At 34.8% G+C, this 9187-nt stretch overlaps 1 pseudogene; it reads right to left on the bottom strand.

Moving 5' to 3' along the window:
- Positions 1-5849: 5849 nt before the first annotated feature.
- Positions 5850-8308, bottom strand: LOC127557029 (cellular tumor antigen p53-like; annotated as a pseudogene).
- Between the last annotated feature and the right edge of the window lie 879 nt (positions 8309-9187).

Genomic DNA, 9187 nt, shown 5'->3' with positions numbered 1-9187 from the left:
AGATAAGTGATCCATGTGGAGATTTGAGGGAAGGTTAAATAAAGCAAGGCAAGTAAGAAGTAAAGTGGAACAGTTGGCAGGAATAGAAAATAAGAGATATAAATAAACATGACAATAATGATCAGGAGAATTTATTAGAAAAAAAGTAGAGATAGTAATCATTGATCTCAAAGTCAAACTTAAAGACTATTCAATCAAGAAAGAAATCTACTTTTTATGTTAGCCATATTAATATTGTTTTAGATGTATGTGTAAGTATGCATTTATATATGTGTGCTTGTACATATGTGTTTGTATATATGTGTTTGTATATGTGTTTGTATATGTGTATATGCATGGATATGTGTGTGTATGCTATATATGAATGTATGTATATATAAAATTATATCTGCTTTATTTTCAACCTACCTGGGGGAGGGAAAAGGGTAAAAAAGAGTAAAATAAAAATGTACATACAGCACAGCATAAAAGAAAACCTATAAAGAAGCAAAGAAAAAATGGACAGTTATGAATACAATGTCTTCTGTTATTCTTTATTCTTTCTTGAAATGGAAATTTTGAATCCTCCCTAATGTTCTGCTGGGCCAGTTTTTTGTTTATTTTTCTTTCCTTATCTTTATTTATATAAAAGGTGATTTTATTTTCTTATTTTTCATTTAAATTTTAAACAAATACATTAAAATTATGGAAAAGATGAAAATTATGCAAGAAAATTATGAAAAATGAATTAACAGATTATTAAAAGATATAATAATATTGAAGAAAGTAACTTTTTATAAATCAGAACTGAAGCAATGGTAAAAGATACTATTCCTACTCCTACTCCTATTCTTATTCATATGCCTTTTACTACTACTTCTATTGCCACCACCATTACCACCATAAATAACAGAGAGTAATTTCCAGGAAGCCCACTTCAGTTCAGTGTGAGAGACATCTAGTGATTTGAATGTTTTTGATGATGCCATAAACATCTAGGCTAAACTTTTATGGAATTTCCTCTTTTAAAACTACTCTAGGCTTCCAGTAGTATAGATAAATTGAACTTTTGAGTCTCTGTGCAATGTAATGCCTAAAGGGAGTTGCTTTATAAGTTAACTTTTCAATTCACAATAGTGATTGATATATAAGCATAAATATAATTGTGCTACAGTAAATAAACTCCTCTGAACACTTTTGAAGAAATATTTCCAGGTTCTAATTTCTATACATTGCTCCTTAATAATAACTAATTTAAAAAATGGCATTTAGAGTATTTCTTAATCTTTCCTAAGTCCAAGTAAATTGAGTGATAAATGATCTTGAAAAGGATCTGGAATATAAAAGATGAGAAAATAAACTGGAATGGCTTTAAAATACATGGGATCTAGTGAAATCTAGGTCTTCTAATATTAAAAATGGTCATCATACTCTTTGACTTGGCACATTTAGTTAATATAGTTAAGGTATCTACTACTCAGTTGGAAATGTGAAGCTTGAACTTATTGAGAGAACAGGACTCGCCTAGAATAGCATCTCATCTAGATGCATGTATGCATGTCGTTTACATAAAACCTATTATTTGACACAAAGGTTAAGAAAGATAAGTAAGGAAGACTGTAGAAAGAGATGAGAGGATCCAGGGCAGAGTTTTGAAGTACACTTATACTTAAGGATAGGCAATGGTTGATAAAAGAGCAAAATAAATTGAGGAGCTAGACAAAAAATAGAGAAATTTTGAATTGTAGAATTGTTGGGGTCCCCAGCTAGTGCAGACCTGTTGACACCAGCTGGTGTCTGAGCACTTACCCAATTATCTTATGCAGTTAGAGAAGTTTTATTGTTTGGTTATATCATCTTGTCTCTCCATCTGCTTCCCGGCTTTCTCTCTCTCCCTCTGCTTTCCTGTACTTATACTCCTCTCACCTGCCTTGCCAATGTGCCCCAGCAACAAGTATATGTTTAGCTTGTGTATCCAGGATCCCAACTCCTGAGATGGTGGGAGCGATCTTGATTTGGTGCATGCTTGATGCCTGTTCTGGCATGTCTACAGAGTGTGCCCCGGACCTGTAGCCAGTGAGGCACAACCCACACCTGAGGCCTCAACATCCATTCCCAAGAGTGAGCTGACTGCCATCCAACCAGCTAAAGACCACAAGGGTCAAGTTTGCATAAGACTTGTCTTTGTACAGATTTGTTGCCTATACAGATGGGGCCTTATGTGCAAGGTACATGATGAAGGGTCTCAAGATTAACGCAGACTCTTGTTATTCTGTTCCCTAGCATTCTTGTTGCTAGGTTCTCTAACATAGAATTAAGAGAACCATGAGACAGTAGTAGGATAGAATTTAAGAGAGAATATAACATTCTAGAAGAAGCATTGCTTGTAAGGAAGGTGCAAAATCAAAGAGGAGAGAGCCTAATAAAGGGTTCCACATTTAGCAAGTGAGGAATCACTGACAAATTTGAGCAAATAATTTCATAGTATGTTGGAGTTGAACATAAATTTCCACACAATCAGATTGTACCTAAAGAATGTGACCCCTTCTAATCTAGAGAAGGAGTTGTGGAACAACTTGATGGTTCTTGGGGAAAAAAAAAAACTATCTTCACTTCTTGGAGAGAAGATAAAAAAATCTTTCTTCTCAAAATTGGACTTGATGTCTTGTACTAAATCTACTAACCAATTAGGAGACACTATAACAAGTAGAAAGTATATACTCAATAGAGACAGTGCAAAAGATTATTATTCCTGGCAGCTGAGAAGACAATGACTTGTGAATTTTAAGTGGAATTTATCCTGCAGATCAGGATTTGAACTGCAAAGAGAGCCCAGGGATTCCAACTATCTGACTTGTTCTATAGAGAATAGCTCAAGGATGCTAAAGACAAAGCAGAATCTCTGAGTTAATGAATACAAACATTTTAATCATGTTTAAACATATTTTTAGCATTAAGTCTTTTTGAAAAATATGAAACTCCATAAAATAGAAAAAAGATATAAAATAATATGGGAGAAAATGAGAAAGAAGAAATTTGTGGGGCTGGAGAAAGGGAAAAGTTCATCTCATGTGCTCCTAACTGTAACGACCGTGCTAGCACCCAGGACACCCCAAAATCAGCCGGAGTCAGGATGAGCAAAAGTCCGTCTTTATTCTTGGTCTTAGATTCAGAATTGAACAGGATAAAAGCAGAATCTCTGCGACCACCTTCCCCCTCATCAACCACCCAGACAGAGTGTGTCCCTGGCTAGTCTTACTCCACCTTCTAGTCCCTCCTACAATCCTCTATACACCAATCATTGAGCCAGTATGGATAGTGGAAAGGACAATTTTCCAAGCATATGCCCATAGAGAATTGTCCAATCAGTCGTTAGCCTCAAATGCTCAGCAATCCTGAGCTCAGTGCATCGATTCAATAGTTTCAGTCCTCTACACTTAACAATTTGGGGCTAGACCTGAGTTGTTTTTATTATTATTATTATTATTATTTTATAGCTTGTTATTTACAAGATATATGCATGGGTAATTTTTCAGCATTGACCATTGCAAAACATTTTGTTACAATTTTCCCCCACCTTCCTCCCTCCCCCTCCCCCAGATGACAAGTTGACCAATACATGTTAAATATGTTAAAATATAAGTTAAATACAATATATGTATACATGTCCATACAGTTATTTTGCTGTACAAAAAGAATTGGACTTTGAAATAGTGTACAATTAACTTGTGAAGGAAATTAAAAAATGAAGGTGGACAAAAATAGAGGCATTGGGAATTCTATGAAGTGGTTCATACTCATTTCCCAGAGTTCTTTTGCTGGGTGTAGTTGGTTCAATTCATTATTGAACAAATGCAACTGATTTGGTTCATCTCATTGTTAAACAAAGTCACATCCATCAGAATTGATCATCATATGGTATTGATGTTGAAGAATATAATGATCTCCTGATCCTACTCATTTCACTCAGCATCAGTTCATGTAAGTCTCCCCATGCCTTTCTGAAATAATCCTCCTGGTCATTTCTTACAGAACAATAATATTCCATAATATTCATATGTCACAATTTATTCAGCCATTCTTCAATTGATGGGAATCCATTCATTTTCCAGTTTCTGGCTACTACAAAGAGGGCTGCCACAAACATTTTTGCACATATAAGTCCCTTTCCTTTCTTTAAGATCTCTTTGGGATATAAGCCCCATAGTAAGGATATATACAATTTGATAACTTTTTGAGCATAGTTCCAAATCGCTCTCCAGAATGGCTGGATGTATGCACAATTCCACCAACAATGTATCAGTGTCCCAGTTTTCCCACATCCCCTCCAACATTCTGCATTATCTTCCCTTAGACCTGGGGTTTTTAACTATTTTTATGTCAAATTCCTTTGGTATTCTGGTGAAATGTATGGCTTCCTTCTCAAAATGTTTGTTGCCTACATTCATCATGAAAAGAAATGTGAAATTTCAATTGGAGGCAGGTGAAAAAATTTCACTTGTCCCAAGGACTCCATCTTGTCTAGAGGATACAAAACATTTTAGTAGAAGCCTATTCCAGTGGGCATTTCAGATTAAATCTTGGGGGTGAGGTGGGAAGAAGACAGCTCATTTTATCACAGATCAAGATGTCACCAACTATTTGTAACCACATTCTTCAGTCACACATCCCTACCTTATCAGGCATATATGCCTAAATGGGCATACACTTTCCAAAATGGCAGCAATACCTCACAATAGCAAGAAACTGTCATGGCTTTAAGCAAGACCTGTAGTCTAGAAAGGAAATATGGCAGAACTTTGGAGTTCTGTTTCCCATTTACTCTCTGTGATTTTGATAAGATGTACTCCAATATAGGACTGGAAATGAAAAAAAAAAACAAAACATCAGAATATAGGATGCCCATTTTGCAGATTAGAGTGTGTCAGACACTTTGATAAGTTTCCTTATTTACATAAAATAAGGAGACCTTCCCTCAGTCACAAGTATATGATTCCAGTGTTCCTACTTCAAAACCCTTTTCTCAAATAGCACTACCCCCTCTTTTAAAGGGATGCTAAAGAGCCAGGTGGCTCAATAAAAAGAATACTGGATCTGGAATCAAATAGACCTGGATTCAAATTAGTCTCAGACACTTACTTTGTGCTTAGGAAATTCACTTTATTTCTCTTTGTCTTAATCCATTGGAGAAGGAAATGGGAAACTACTCCAGTACCTTTGCCAATACAACCCCATAGATAATACTGGAATGCTTTTGGTCCACAGGGTGATGAAGAGTCAGGTGATTGAATAACAAAGTGAGGGAAGGGTGAAAGGACTTAACAGTTAGGCCCCACTCCTCCTAAATTTATCTGTTTTGGTGAGGAACAATTTAATATTATTTGAGACTTAGACATTCAAGTTGAAAAAAGATGGAGAGCTGAAGATTGGGAACCTCTTAAGTGAGACTTCAGAGTGAAGGTTGCATTAAGGAAATGAGAAATAGAGGGTCTCTGGGGTGGGGGTGATTCAGTCAGTCAGAATCAGGAACTTCACTTTTCACCAAAGTCCTTTGCCTTGATGGAGGTAGAATCTTCTTTTTTGCACTTCACTTGGTTGGATAGCAGCAGGGATTGGCCTGGGATAACCACCTCTACTGGCACAGCTCCTTTCAGGTTCTTTCCCACTGTGAGCTTCTTTTAGTTCCAAGGCTTCATTTGGGTTGCAAAACACTCATAGGGATAGTGACCTCAGGTCTGGAGATTGAATTAGTCTCCTTCCATTATCTTCTTTTTAGCTATTGGGATGCTGCCAGAATTTGTGGACAGTGCACACTTACTGCTCTCAGAGGATGACTATGAATTGTGACCTCCAGTTCTGTGGAAATCCCTTCAACCTTCCACCTAGATCAGGTGTTGTGGAGCTGTAAGGGCATCTATGTGGTCAGTACATCATTCACAGTGGGGATGACTTTGGTCATGTGTTCTGACCTTATAAATAGCCATAGTGGACTTGGGCATGAGCAGGTAGCAGTGAGGTAACCCAATTACCTCAAGAAGGGCAAGTCTTTGTCAGTAGGCAAAATAGCTTGTTCAATTCAGAGGAATATGAGCAAATGACAGATTTGGCCATTACAGACTTCAGAAAATCAAACCAGTCATATTCCTCAGGATAGTCTTTTTTGGGATGGAACAGTTATTGATGTAACTAGATTAACTGAAGGTACAGACACTTGAAATCCAGGACTTTCTTTTTCACTTCCCAGCCAGCTCATATTGCCTGATGAGGCAAACTAGATATCATCCATGTTTGACAAATCATTTGGAAAATTATTTCCATTGCAATTTCCATAGATCTGAGGATGCCTGGCCCAGTGGGGGTTCCAGATATGACAGTGATTCTCACAGCAGGCCCCAGGAAGGCAATTTTGTGCATTGTCTGTGCATACATGACACTTTAAAGCATAATTTCAAAATGATTTCTAATCCTATCACCTTTTCTGCACTTGCTTTGAAGATGATAGAATTAGGGGAATCTATATTAGCGTGTGAAAATGACAGAATTAGGGGAATCTGTATCAGTGTGTGAAAATGACAGAATTAGGGGAACCTGTATCAGTGTGTGAAGATGACAGAATTAGGGGAACCTATACCAGTGTGCTAACTGGGTTCCTATAATTCATGATTTCATTATAGTGAGTTTCCTTTCTAATTCTGTTTTTTTAATCATATGTACTTAAAAACATTATTTCCTTTTTTTTCTTTTGAAAAAAATTTCTTTACAACATTATCCCTTGCACTTACTTCTGTTCCGACTTTTCCCCTTCCTCCCTCCACCCCCTCCCCAAGATGGCAAGCAGTTCTATACATGAAAAACATTATTTCAAGAAGGGATCCACAGGCTTTGCCAAGTGATCAATGACACTTGAGGTCGCATGGTATCACTGGACTAAAATCAGAATATATGAATTCTAGACATACACTGTTTTCCTTCATTGGTTTTCTGGCCTTAACAAATTACTTAGGTATTCAAAAGATATTTGATGATATGGGATTGTAGCTAAAGAGAGTAATTGGGGTAACTATAAAGATAGGAAATTTTCTTCACAGAAATACTAGTTGAACTCATGAGAACTGATGAGATTATGAAATGAGATAGCATGGGGAGATAAAATATGCTGTTTAAAACAGAGCACTATAACACTACTTCATTAACATGAGAAATTCAAAATAGGTTATTCTTCATGATCCTGGATATGTGAGGCATATTGTGCAATGAAATGGTAAAAACTTAATATATCATTCTTGGCTGCAAAAATCTAGCTCCTGTTAAATATCTAGTAAGAAAGAACTTAATTTCTAAAATTCTACATCAGAAGCTTGCCATATTTCATAAACTAACAGATGGGAAACCCACATACTATAAATACAGATCTTGAACCATACTTGAAAACTCATTAGGTTTAGTATAATAAATCCAATTTAAATTTAGTTATACTAAACTAAGACTATTATAATAAACAAAATTGTTTGTTCCCAAAATTTCCTGAACATTATATCAATCTGTCAATTTTGAGAACATTTTCAATAGGTAATATTTTACTAACTAGTCAAAATTTTCTAACTAATTTAAGTGAAAAGAAGTCAAAATATAGACAGTTTAAGCTATAAAAATCATGTGGGCATTAGATGAAGTGTTTAATCATCTCTGTAATGCTATTCCTGTTGAGTTGTCCCACAGATATTTTTAGTGGATTCACACAAGATTTATATCTTAATACTTTTGTCCAATTACAGAAAGTATTTCATTAATCTGTACAATAGTTCACAGAAGATAGTAACCTGTCTGTGGACCATTTCTATCTGAACTCACATACCATGAGAGATATGTACCAGAAATGATAATGGTAAATTATTCTATTATAGTAATGACAGTAATAACAACTAACATACATATGTATATATTTAAAGTTTGAAAAATGCTTTACATATATTATCTTTTAAAAACTCTAACAAACTTGTGAAGTTGAGGCTGTAGTAGTGTTTCTATTTTAAAACTGAGAATAGCACTTTATAAGTATATCATTATAGCTTTGTGATAGCATATATACATCATTTTGTTAGAATAACTATATTCTAAGAGGTTTTTATTTGTATTATTGATGCTTTAGTTTTGTTTTATTTTAATGCCTATCAGGACACAGATTTTTTAAAAGTAAATTATTAAATTCTGACATTTATTTATGCTCAGGGTCTCTAATATTTGAAAATCCATTAATAAAGGAAAGGGTTTTCAAAGAAGCAAGCATGAGGTGGACAAAATCAGAGATTCTTCAGCTTTTCTTACTCATGATCCTTTTTTGCCTGATAAAGTTTTAAATTACCCCAAGTATTTAGATATATAAAATAGGTATGCAAATCAAACATTTACTCATAATTCTATGCCTATTCTGATCAGTTATGCAACCCCATATGCACTTATTAAACTTTGGATTAGATAACCTTAGAAATCCCTTTTAAATATTGACAAAATGCTATTTTAAAGTAAAACTGAACAATAAACTTCCTATGCTTCCAATGTTGTTGTATTTGCTTCAAGAGTTTAACTTTTTAATTTGTTGCTGACCTTTGCACAAGCCCATTTAACTTCATGACAAATCCAGGCCATTTAAATGGGTGATATCCCTTGTATTACTTCTTTCTGGGTACAGTAGAGTTAGAAAAGTTAGACACTGTTCACAAATTCTTAATTAGTTCTGTGTTTTAATTTGTCACCATTTATTGGTTTTTTTCCTCTTTAGAAATTGTTTTCTATGTTAAAAATGTTATTGTTTGCTATCTCTGGCAAATAATTAAAGGCAATTCTTTCAAAAAAGGGGATCTTGTTTCTATACTAATCCCTTCTCCCAATTTAGTTTATGATATGAATAATTCATCAGCAAGGTATGTGGGAAGTTCTGTGAAAGAAATACTGAGAAATAGGTATGAGTAAGATTTTTGGTTCAAACCCAGAAATAAACATTAAATACAATTGCCATTAGTGAGAAGCAAGTTGGAAGGACATTGTATTGCTGACTTTCTTCTTATTATCAGCACAAGCAAAAGCAAAGCATTGTAATTTCATTTCACTACAGAGGCTAAATACAAAGTGGAAAAGCAAATGAGCCACATTATACTATGGAAAGACAAAGGAACTCACTGAAATAAAAGATATTTTAGTGATTTATTTA

The sequence above is a fragment of the Antechinus flavipes genome, chromosome 3, assembly GCF_016432865.1.
Source record: "Antechinus flavipes isolate AdamAnt ecotype Samford, QLD, Australia chromosome 3, AdamAnt_v2, whole genome shotgun sequence".
Lineage (NCBI taxonomy): Eukaryota > Metazoa > Chordata > Mammalia > Dasyuromorphia > Dasyuridae > Antechinus > Antechinus flavipes.
This window is presented reverse-complemented; position numbering and strand designations above follow the sequence as displayed.